Source organism: Augochlora pura, chromosome 8 (genome assembly GCF_028453695.1).
Source record: "Augochlora pura isolate Apur16 chromosome 8, APUR_v2.2.1, whole genome shotgun sequence".
Classification (NCBI taxonomy): domain Eukaryota; kingdom Metazoa; phylum Arthropoda; class Insecta; order Hymenoptera; family Halictidae; genus Augochlora; species Augochlora pura.
Window position 1 is genome coordinate 229,361 of NC_135779.1, and position 12,285 is coordinate 241,645.

General features: G+C 51.0%; 1 protein-coding gene across 1 annotated transcript in view; it reads right to left on the bottom strand.

Annotated features, from left to right (window-relative positions):
- Hr4 (nuclear hormone receptor 4) overlaps positions 1-11,601 on the bottom strand; it is a 142,606-nt gene extending 131,005 nt beyond the window's left edge. Inside the window, exon 1 of the mRNA XM_078188544.1 lies at positions 11,546-11,601. The gene's annotated coding sequence lies outside the window, so the exon portion shown is untranslated. The remainder of the gene's footprint in view (positions 1-11,545) is intronic.
- Positions 11,602-12,285: the final 684 nt, after the last annotated feature.

A 12,285-nucleotide genomic window follows, 5' to 3' on the forward strand; every position in this document is an offset into this window, starting at 1 on the left:
GGTTGACGGTGAGTATAGAAACGAAGAACGGATCCGACACCGTTTCGGCGAAGGTCGCTGCACGAGGAAGAGTTCGACGACCCGCTCTGATGTAACCGCGGGAATAATCTGTAGCCGGAGCATTTATAAACAGACGAAATGTGCAAACTCACGAATTAATTGATAACGCTGCTTGCCGAACCAGATTTCGCGCGCGCGCGAACCGACACAAGTCCACGGAACACGAAACGAACGAAACGTGTTGACGTATCTTCGCCCGACGGATGAATGAAGCTAGACCGCGAGCGGAAGATTACCGGCGGCCGCAATGTTTTCGGGAACGTAGAGAGCCGACTACTAGATAGATTCGGAATTCGGAACGCGTTGCGAAATCGAAAAATGATAAATCGTTTCGAGGCAGGCGGGAGGCGGGAGGCGTGCGACGCTCGAACGTTTCATCCGGCGACGGCGATCCGTTCACCCGAAACGACAATTAAAATTAATTGTAGCAATAATGGTGACCTTGTAGCCGGCCGATCTGCATACCGTTCGAAGTAACCGGTGCTCGATAGGAGGACAATCACGTGGGTAGAATCGAAGTAAAGGGGAGAAGAAGCATTCTACCACGCGCCGGTTAATTGCCAATGGCAGATTAATAAACCACGATTTATGTAATTTTTTACCGGGTCCCGCACACGGGTCGCTCTGCGCCACCATCTCTTTGGTGTGATACAACTTGTAACGCGTTTTTTAACGAAGACCTAAATATTTCTGACGAAGCAGAAGTCGGAATCGGGTTAGAAAATAAGCGCCAACTCTTTCTTTTCCGTTTCGATCCACGAAATTTCCGAGTCGATCGACGACGGTGTGTAAGTTGCTTTCTAGCCGGCAGTTTTTTCACCGGATCAAAGTAGATAGTAACCGTGTCGCGAAGTGTATCAACGGCATGGAACGAGTGCCTGCCGGAGTCCATTCACTATATGGTAATACACCGCATACATTTCACACATAATGCCGCTCAAGATTATTCGAGCGACTTCAAACGTTCGGACGATAGAACGCTGCACTTGAAAAGTGAAATCGATTTCGATAGCAAAAATATAAACTAGACTACAACGGCGGTGGTTAAATATTCATCGGCCGCTTGAACGATATCTTGTTAATTTTGCTTTTTGACGTTAGTTCGACGCATGTTTGACATTTCGCGAAGTTTCGACGACGTTTAGTATTTCGCGTTGCTTTCTTAAACTTTGGAAAAGAGAAACGCGTAGCACCTCGAACGTTTCAATTTCTGACTTATCTTTTAAAACGGAATTTCTACACGAACGCGGAAAAGTTAACTCTGGCTTATCTGAAATAGCATATATTTAACAATTTCTTGCGACGAAGGAAACGTGACAAGTCGAATTAATAATTACCGAATTATATTGGATCAAAGTTGACATTCAAATAAGCGAAAATATTTATCTGTAACTCGATTGCATCGAATTGACCTATAACTTCGCGCGGATGTTTACGAAGTCAACGTTTCGGTATTATTATCTTTCTCTACGTTCGAAGCTATCTTCGAAGAACATTCGTTTATTAACGCGACAACGTTCCAATTGCTGCAGCTATTTCTCTGTAGTCAAAATCTACGAATGCATTCTTTCGATCTTTCCGACAACATATTGTACTTTGTATTTCGTTCTTCTTCCTCTATACATAATAGTTTCTTTGCGCTTCAATAAAATGACTCGAACAACTACAATAAAAATCTGATTAAAACGAGGGGATGACTTTTCGATGAAATTGAAGCAAACGGCACGCCAGGGTTCAGGAATGCTGCGTCCAACGTCCGACGTCCGACGTCCGACGTTGCTCAATGATCTCGCGCGATGATATAACACGTGCGCGGAGACTCGCACACACCGGGGGAGCCTACGGAAACCAATTCCGAATACGAGGTCGACAACACCGCCGCGTCGATGCTTCGTTGATCGTCTAACCGGACCACTTGCCGATCCTAAGTCAACGAAAGCATTATCAGCCACGTAATAAGGTGCTATCTCGGACTAACGCGCGGTCAATGTCCAAACATCCGAATAAACGACGATGGTCGGTCTTATCTATAAACGTTACGTTTACTTCGGAACGAAAATACCTGCTGGAACGAACGGCTGCATTCCAGTTGAAACGAAATTTCTTCTTCCGAGGAAGATCGAAAGGAACTCGACGAATGAAAGCCTACATGTTGTTCCAGTGACCGACAGACCTCGGAAAGCTATCGGATCGATTAATTATAGACATAACGCGGTTGGATGTATGGAATAAGTGTCTAAACGTTTGCCTACGCGTCATCTCCAGCGATCGTCTCCAACGAACATGCTCCGCACAGATTTTTATCTACGAATTTATAGATCTCGGAGGAGTATATATAGACTTTTATCGGTCTAACGAACGAACTGCTAAATGTCAAGGCCCCTCTGCGAGCTATTCGCGTAGTTGCCACATACTGGAGCAATCGATTCGAGGAAACAGAAAATGAGGAGTCTCTTGTATTTCAGCGTTCCGGTTGCCAAAATATAATAATTAATAGTTAAAGGTGGTTGGAGATTCTCGAGAACGCTGTATAGTCCCATCGATATAATTTCTCGCAGACCAGACGTCATCGATCGTCATCATCTAACGAATTACAATTTGTAGTGGCTCCTCGTGGTTGCGAAGCGATCGTTTCCAGCAGCCAATCGAATTAGCGTCTACTCCTACGGAGATTCTGAAGCAGCGGATAATTAAGCTCGTGCTTGCTAACGCAAATGACGATGATATTACCGAGCGTTCTTCCTCTCATCTCCTCCCTCAAACTGTCTCGACGATCTCGACGCGACTACGTTTCTCTGGCTTGCTTCGAGTTTTATTCTCTAGCCGTTGTCTTTTTAGGGCCAATTTGCAAAATCCTTCCTCATCGGAATTTCAGCGTTAATAGACGGAGCGTGCCGCCGTCCAAATGTGATACTATTGATCAGCGCGGGAATCCCACCGTGATCTCCGGACTACTTTCTACAATTGCAACAGCCCGCGAACGGTGGCAAGTAGCGCGTCGAGGTAAAGGCTGGTAATTTGGTTCCGCGGCGAATCGAGGATACGACACCTTTGTATCGACGCGCGGGAAGGATCGCCCCGCTCGATCTCGAACAAGACGGATTGCCACGAGCAGTATCCACGGGAGCGCCGCAACTGGAACGAGGAGACGTATCGAGACCAGCGTATCGAGTTTAGTCCGTGTTTCGTCGATTTCTGCTGGAAAGTAGCACTTGTACGGCTGCTCTCCGCTTCCGTTAACAAACGGTGTTTACCATCGCGAGGGGTCGAGGGGTGCTGCGCGTTTCGTACATTGTTTCTCGACTTTACTTTCCCCTCTGTTGATCGAATGGCACGCCGGATCCCGGTCAATTGTCATCGATCGGCGTTCTTCGTACTTGCTCCCCCGTCGCGTCGCGGCGCGTCGCGTGTAATTTTCGCACGGCGTGCAGTCTCGGCGGGGTAACTTTAGAAATCGTTTCAACGTCGACGATGTAAAAGTTTGTCCGCCGTAGCGTCCTCGCTACACTGGTTCGCGGTCCGATGATGGATATCGATAATAGACACTTTGAACTATAATTGAAATTAGCATCGGTGCTAGCAAACTGTCGCAACATGGGGCAAGAGACTCGGTGGGGTCTACGGCGAGCCTGCCATCGGAGTAACCTCGGGTTACACGTGCCGCGAAGCGTCACCTGCAGATTTTCTGACCACACCTTAACGCTACTCCGCGTTTAGACTCGTTTAGACTCGGCTCGAATGATAAAGGGACCTTATTCCTGACATAGGGGCCATTATTGGAAGCGTGCCTATCCATTAGGTACTTTGAACGGAGTGTACCCGGGGCCTATGAAAACAGGCTCCCGGATGACATCTGTTCCCGATGATGCGTCGAGGGAAGCAGGGGAGAATGGAAAACTGTCCAGGGCCTACGGAAAGCTTAACGCGGCCCTGGTCGTATTCGCCGGATAACCAGCCGAGAGAACGTGGACGTTGCGCCGCTGTAGAAATAGTTTACGACCATAGCTTCGGCATACTTCTCCGCCCATCGGAAACGGCCTATGCGTCCGGAACGATCTTCGACGCTCCTCCGCGATAAGCAAACTCTTTTTTTATACAAGCGTTCTGACCTCTCCGAGAAGATCATTGTTTTCAAGAAGTACAGATCGGAGATCCGATGAAAGCGAGGACGACCGAGTCGCAGGCTACCGACGACAACTCTTTGTCAACGTTGTCGAGTGACCTCCACGTGCCCGGTTAAAACGAAAGAAAAATAGTTGCGGCGAGGACACTTTCTCTGGTCGACTTGCCCAGGGAAGCAACAATGATCCTGCGAGGGTGGGGATCGACGAGGATCGATTCGCTCGAGCTGCGCGCAGCGTCTATTCCGGACTCGAGTCAGAGGATCCGAACGAGGAAGACGCGCGCGGTCTTGCTATAAACGTCCCTAGGAAAATACACGTTGATTAAGAAACGGGCATAGTTTATTATTGCGTCGAGCCGTGTGTACGTAGCTATCTGGAGAAACGGTTCTCGCATATATGCTGCAAATGCATAAACTTTGCAGTTTAATCATGATTACACGAAACCGAACTCATTAACCCCTTCGGTCTCGACGACCGAAAGGCTTTCGCGCGTACGTTGGGTCGTATAACGTTGAATAATTAAATGTTTGATATCTTAGAAACCAACGATTTCCTGGTAGGGATTAATATCTTTTTAGAAGGAAGTGCGAATTGGGACGATCACCGCGATTCAAAATGTATGGTTCCATTTGAAGAAACGGTTCCGTCCATTCGTAAAAAAATTAATTCGGTGAGATTACCACCCCCTAGTTGGTAACGCTGAACTTTCATTTGACACATTTTACGCTAAAATCAATACCTACGCAGCAGTCGAAGCGGTTCTGATTACGCGCGCCAGCTTCTGTACAACAAGTAGAAACGGTTAGTCACGAACAGACGCGTTAGCCGTGCCGACTAAATGGCAGTGCCATTACGGCATACGTCCCTACGAACTTCAATGCCTATTTTCCATGCGAACAAAGCGTCGCATGGGAAAAGTGTATTCTACATTTTCTGTTCGTTTCTTCGTACAGTATTAACTACAGCATTTTATTGTTCGAAATATGTGGGGACATCCTGCGTGCTCGGAACTGTTTTTCCTTTCGAAGAAATATCCAGCTAATTTCAGAGATATTCGCTAATTCGGTCAAATATTTTCCACGTTCCGTTAGTTGGAATTTAATGGCCAAAAACTTGTGACAAGTATCTTGAAAAATGGACGAGCGTTCGAACGCGAGTGGAGAAAATCTCTATAGATGCCGACAGTAAGGGTAAAAGTAGCGAGCGTTCGGTATAATAGCCCTGCCCTGTTCCCGACATTCGAAACGTTCGAACCCAACGCTGAAATTAATCTATCCGAGGCAGGCTATAGGGCAGCAGTTAGCAGGCTCGTTTTCCTTGAAAATGGAAACACGGGGGAAGGAAAGCTCGGCGGCGGCGGCGGCGGCGCGCGATGGATCGGAAATCGCAGTAAAAGCACGGACAGCCCTTTTCCAACAGCGTCGGATCCATTCTCGAGGGAAGGCGGGCCTCGCGCGGCCCGGCCGGTTTGTTTTTGCATAGTCGCGCGAGCGGCCAAGGCAATGGCGTGGCCGTGCGAGTAAACCGATTACATACGCGCTCTCGATCGGAGGACGATCGTTGCATGTGCGGGGGCGCTGCTCGCTCCGGTGTCGGCCGGCTCGCGAGGAGCGCGGTGGGACGGGCGTGGGCAACTAGGGGCACGGCGGCGGTGGGGACGGCGTGTGTTCGCGCTCGGAACTCGGAACGCGGGTAGGGGAACGGTGAGCGAGCGAGCGAGCGAGCGAGCGAGGGGCGGCAGTGGCGTAGGCCGGGTGGGGGTCGTTCGGTGGCAGCAACGGCGTGCTCGGTGTCATTGCCTCGACGCTCGGGGCGGCCAGTGACTCCATCACTGACCTAGTGCCGAGCGAGCCCGAGCGGGCGCGGAAATGGCCGAGCCAGCGGACGTCGACCTCGGCCGGCCTCCAGCGCGAAGCGCGACACACACCGATACTACGAGTAGCGCCCCGCTACCGTACAGATCGAGCTTTGTCCTTCTCTCTCGGCGTCTCCCTCCCCTCCGGGAACCGTCCATGCGTACTCGCGCTCCGTCTCCGTCTTTCCCGCTGTTCCGTGCGTCTTCCTCGCACGATTTGTTTCGATCTCCGTTCCAACAGGCCTCTTCTCGCCTCTCTTGCGACGAGCTCCTCTCGGCTTTCGATCTCCCCGACGAACCACCCATTCGGTTCGCTCGCGCGCCCGCTCGCTCGCTCGTTCGGACGCGGCTTCGCACGCAACTCGGCTCCGGCCGACCGAGGCCAATACCGAAAACCAACGAAACACGGGACTTGCGATTACGCGCGAGTTTTCCAACTGCTCGAGCAAGTGGAGGATTGGACGCGCGTTGCGCCCGTCTTTCTATTCCACCGACCGACGCTCGCCCAGCTCTAGAAAACCGACCATCCTCGCCGCCGTCGCCGTTGCCATCGTCGTCGTCGTCGTCGGCGGCGGCGGCGGTGACGTGAAAACGGAGGCCAGACGCGTCTCGGTTACCACCGCGCCGCTCCTATGACCAGACGTATCGGTTTTACGACGGAAGTCTGGCTAAGCCGAGAGTTCATTGTTCCCTGGGAAAAATTTGTTAGCTGATTGGAGCGCAGTTAGAGTCGTATGATTGATCGAGCCCCGAGTTCCGCGATTCGACCCCTAACGAGGCCTCGTTGTCACTTTTATCGATACCGCGATCGCTCCTGTTAGACATTTTCTCGCCATTCCCGATAGAAGGCCGCGCTCTCCACGACCACAGCTACCGATATCGATCGACTGCAACGTCTTTCGTTTCGGTTTCAAGTTGAGTCATCGTGGCTGCGAACCTCGTTTCGCGTTCGCGAGTTGCATCGATTGACGCTTCGTCGGCTGGATCGTTTTGGGCGCATGCGAAGATGCGGCTTTTCGGCTAGGTCTTGCCAATTTATTTTTAACCCGAAACGAGACGAGGATTGTTCGTCATTGAGGAGTCTATAGTCAAAGTGGTTTAGTTACCGATGCTCTAAAGTCTCCAACTTGAAAGAAGTTATTGTTTTTTTGAAAATGCGCATACTCGATGATCGCAGCGTCTACCAATTTTGCGGCGAGTTGAAAAGGCGAGGTCGAAGTACCCGACCGTTTTCATGGTCGGTCCCTGCTCGAACGGACCGATTTCAGTTACGAGGTCATTTTTCCCCACCGAAACACGCGACCCGAAGATTCCCGGCGAACCAACTTCCGGGACACCTTGCACACCGCCGGCGAACATCCGCGACAAATACAATGAGATTGTAAATCAAGTCGCCGGCCAGCTATTGAACGTTTCGTGCCGTAGGAAGTATCGTTGGCACGTGTATGAATCATTAGGAGAATGGTATTATCGGGCCGCGCGAAACGGGAGGATGAAACGGGCTGAAAGAGGCCCTGGCAAGAAAAAAAAAAGGTACACGTTCCATTCGGGAAAAAGATTGTTTCCATTGGGTATGGAAACGTGTGGAAACGTGTTCGCACGCGTACACGGACGCGCGTCATCGATGTGGATCGTTTGCGACAAGAATGGAGAGCTTGAGAAAGTCGGGTTGCGTCGTGTGCGTGAAACCGACACGCCCAGGAACTTAACAATTCCTACCCAAGTCCTAATGAGCCATGGAACACGTAAAAAGTACTGTTTATTGTCTCGTAATACACGTGATTCACGCTTCCGGGTTGCCATTGTAACGTGGGCAGAGTTTATTCTTTCGCGGTGCTTCAGGAAAAGATTTTAAGAGCTTCGGAGAGATACCTACTTACATGGAGTGTCCAACGAGCTGTTCCTGTCGCGTTACATAACAGCATTGTTACCTTTATTATCTGTTTTCATTAAGGTCCCAATTTAATGGGAAACCTGCGGAAAAGATTACAGATATTCTAGAATTCTTGAGAGAACTATTATTTGGAATTAAAGCTAGTAAAAGCAAGCTTTCCGAAAAAACAGAGTGAACCGCGTTGCGTTAGAAAAATCATTTAACCTTTCCAACGACTACGCGATCCTGAAACGATTACAAGAATCCCGTAATAACTGTCAAACGGAAATGCAATAATTAAGACGCTTTTACTTTAATTGGAAACACTGACACAATCCGAAACTCGAGCAAAAAACAATCGTTTAAATCGGATCGGCGCTATTGCGCAACCAAACCAAATAAGAATTCCGCGCCCGATCGATTTTTCAGGTTTCTCCGGTTCCTTTGTTATTTATCATTGGTTCTGGTCGTGACATAAATGACTGGTTAGCGTTAGCCACGCCGTCGAAATTGTAGTTCCCTCGACGAGCGTCGTCGTTCGGGCCGATGCGCGTTTCCTTTTTCTCATCGCGATTCTGGTCGAAGCGTTCCGCTGTTTCGAGTTATTTCGCGCGGACGTAACGGGAGTCGATCGCGTGGTTGAACAGAAAATTATGGTAAGATATACGGGATGCGTCTGCAGCGGGTTTCCGCCCAGAGCGGCGAACACTTTCCAACGCGAACCGATAACGAAACATTTTAATGTAATATAATTTTGGATCGGTCAACCCGGCGACCAAGGCGTCGACGCACGTACAGAGGCGGGAGGTTCGCAGGCGAGCGCGCGTCTCGTTCGTCGCGTCGGAAGGGTTGAACAGGGGGAGGAAAGGAGGAAAGAAAGAAAGAGAGAAACGCGGCAGGTATGGCGCGCCATGTGCGCTGCCGAGATTGGCACGTTCCTAACCTACCCCATTCGTTAACCTGACCCGTGTCGCGATTCCTCCGCAGGTCGATTCCCATCGAGCGCGGATTAACCTACATACGCGCGGGCATTTCTGCGGGGCCGCCGCGCCGCCGCGCCGCCCTGCCGCCCTGCCGCCCTGCCGCCCTGTCGCCCTGCCGCCCTCCTGCCGCCGGCACACGACGCGTAGGTGCTCGTCGATACGAAATTAACCAGCCCTAGCCCTTCCGCCGCGCCGTTGACATCCCCCAGTCGATACGCGCAACCCACCCCGTTGAATCTGCACGATCTTTTTACACCCTCGTGTGCGCCCCCCCCCAACCCCCGCCCGCCCTTACGAGCATTCTCGCGGTCGCGTGAACTTTCGACGATCGTTCAACGATCGCTTCTTGCGATCGACGTTTTTCCATCGCGGTTTCGCGCCGCCCGTTATCGCCGGAACGGTGATCGTGTCCGAGTTTTTGCAGCAGCGCGGCCGTGTACGCACATTCGGCCGCAGATTGCTCCGATCGTGATTTCAATCCTACGAAATTGAAATTGGGGCGGTTTTCTTGCCCGAGGGAAATGTTCGGTGAAAATCGAGAAACGGTCGTCTTGCAATGGCGTGCCTAAATCGATCGTTAATTGGGTACGCGCGAGATAACTGTCGCGAATGAATCCATCGATTGCGATCTTTCTTTTACATCGTCTACGATGGACTGCGAGTTATGCCACCATCGATCAAATGACTCGCACAGCCAAGCAGGTTCATAATAATAAGATAAGGATACGGACGTCTAGCGCTACTTGGAATCACCTCGCGAAAGATAAGTCGCATTACGTTTCCCGCTTTTCCTATCTTTGCCTACTCGAAAGATAAATTGTCCGATTCCGTATCGCTCTATTAGAACAATACTTTGACCGAATAGCGAAGAAAGGTCTACAAACGAAGAACAAAGTTTCATTTCCGAAGCTTTTAGAAGAGCAACTTTGATTCACCGCGACGTCGATCCGAAACGAAACGAGTCGTATTGAAATGTAACCAGATGAGCGTCGAGTGCGTCTGCGACGTTTTATTCAAGAATCTCGGCCAAGCACACATTTTATCAACCAATTCGGCCAAGTCCACTCGCTATTGTCCGCCGCATCGGGTTTCGAGGAAATCGGTCGAATCCGTTCGAAATTACGTTTCCGTTGCCGTTGCCGTTGCCGTTGTCGGGGCCAGTCCCATATTCTCGAATTCATTCGGTCGGAGCCAGACTCGCCAACTTTCAAAATCACCGAGCTTCGATCGCGCTGTCGACTTCGATCGAGGAATCCTTCAATTGTTTCTCCAGGCCAAAAATTCAGGCGTTGTCTATTATTCCCCCAGTTTAGAACATACGGTTGTTCATTTGTAACTAGGCTGCGGATCTTTATAGCAAATTCAAATGAAATAAAAATAATGTTTTTGAAAAACAGGCCAGAGTTTCGAGATCGTACGTTGGTGAATTTTAAGCAGAGAAAAGGGATTGGAGAAACCGATGGGAATGCAGTCGCTCGAAAGAGTTTGCCCGTGAATCGGCGATCGTTCCGAAAGGAATCGAGACTAGAGGGGGGATCCGCGAGTTCCCTTTCCACGGCAAGGGAAACGCTTCCTTCTTCGAGCACGCGAAAACGAGTCGCGAAAAGAGACAGTGAAGAAGTGAAACTCGATCCAGCCGTGCGAGCCGCTGCCTAGAGCCCGTTTCAATCCGCTTCCTTTCCTTTCTATCGCGGGAGCCGAGCTCCTTTCTGCTCTTTTCCAAGGGGCCCGCAACGGTACATTAGAATCGCGAACGCTCTTTTCCACTTTTTCGCCGGCGTTAGGTAACGACGTCGCGTTACGCGACCGAATTAGATTGTTGGATCGTCAACCCTCGGCGCCCCGACCGCCACCGAACAGGCTCTCTTCGACTAAAACCGCACCGATGAAATTCATTGCTCGCGCACGAGGCTACGTTTTTCGATTGGAACGACGTCGGTAGATAAGGCTAGTCGGATTTCTAATCCGAATGTATTCGTTGGTTTACATTTACAGTCAGCCACAAAAGTCCAGGTGTAGCATCGAAATATGGCTATGGTTCGATCCAAGGTGTTCGGTATTCGAGTACACTGCATCTGGTTTGGGGGTACGCTGCATTAATTGGATAAAGTTTGGATGCCAAAAATTGCTAACGACGACTCCAACTTCCGTATGCGACGTACAAAAATCGCCAAGGAAAATATAACAACCTCCCGTTTTCGAACAGGGTTCGGACCAGTAAACAAACCTAACCATGGTCAATCGAAAGCGTGTTAAAATCTCACAGGTCGGGTTCTAGATCAACGATCTAGTCCAGGAGAGGTCACCGTCTCTCCCTCTCTCTCTCTCTCTCTCTCTCTCTCTCTCTCTCTCTCTCGCACACTCTCTTTCTCTCGGAAAGAAAAGAAAGAGGCAGAACCTGACATAACCGACGTGCTCGCGCAAAGACATAAATCGTCGACGTAATCGAGTCGGTCTTCGATCACGAAGAGAAACGGCTGGGTTCTTGGATAAACGATTCTTCGCAGCGATTAAAAACATGAATGGCCGGGCACCGTTCGATCATCCCCGATCGGCGCTCGCGGGGACCGGGCTAGAGCGGCGGACGCCGGCCCGGGATCGAACGGGTTCAACGAACGCGCGCATATGTTGTGTATATAGTGCAACTTACATTTTTAGTTCGTCGATGATCGGCCATCAACGCGAGCGCCAGCTGTTAGCGTAGCCTATTCCCCCACCGGCTGTTCCGGAAGTGCTCGGGAGCCTGGACGACACCGGGCTGGGCAATCGTCGCCCACTTTCAGCTGCTCCCCGGCTCGCACCTGCGTGCCATTCTCGCGGATGATCTTGCGGACCTGTCGCGGGCGACCCCGGGAGGATCGCTAGACAGGAAAATCGTAACGTCGATCACTTTCACTTCACGGCTGCGGCGGTGGCGGCGGCGGCGGCGGCGTCGCGTTCCCTTCCGTGTCACGATCGCGATGACCGAGGACGAGGTTGGGAGGCGAAGCGGGACAGGGAGGACGGGGGCGGATGGGGGGGGGGGGGTAGAGAGGAGGCGCCGGTGAACGGAAAGAAAGCCAAGAAAGAGGCAAAGGCGTGGAAACGACGAACAGCAACAAGAAGAAGCGGTGGCAACCGAGAGACACGGTCGACGAAGGGAAGGAGGAAACGAAGAGAGAGATATATGGAGGGAGAGAGATGGAGAGAGAGAGAGAGAGAGAGAGGAGACAAAAGCGGTGGGAGAAAAAGAAGACGACGCGCCAACGACGTCTAGAGGCAGTAGGAACGGTAGCAAATAGGAGAAGGGGGAAACGCGTGGAGTGCCGGTGGATCGTCACAGTTTCACTTTTAAATTCCTCGAGGCGCTCGCTCACTAGCCGCTCGCTCTCCACTTGCTCCGCTCCGCAC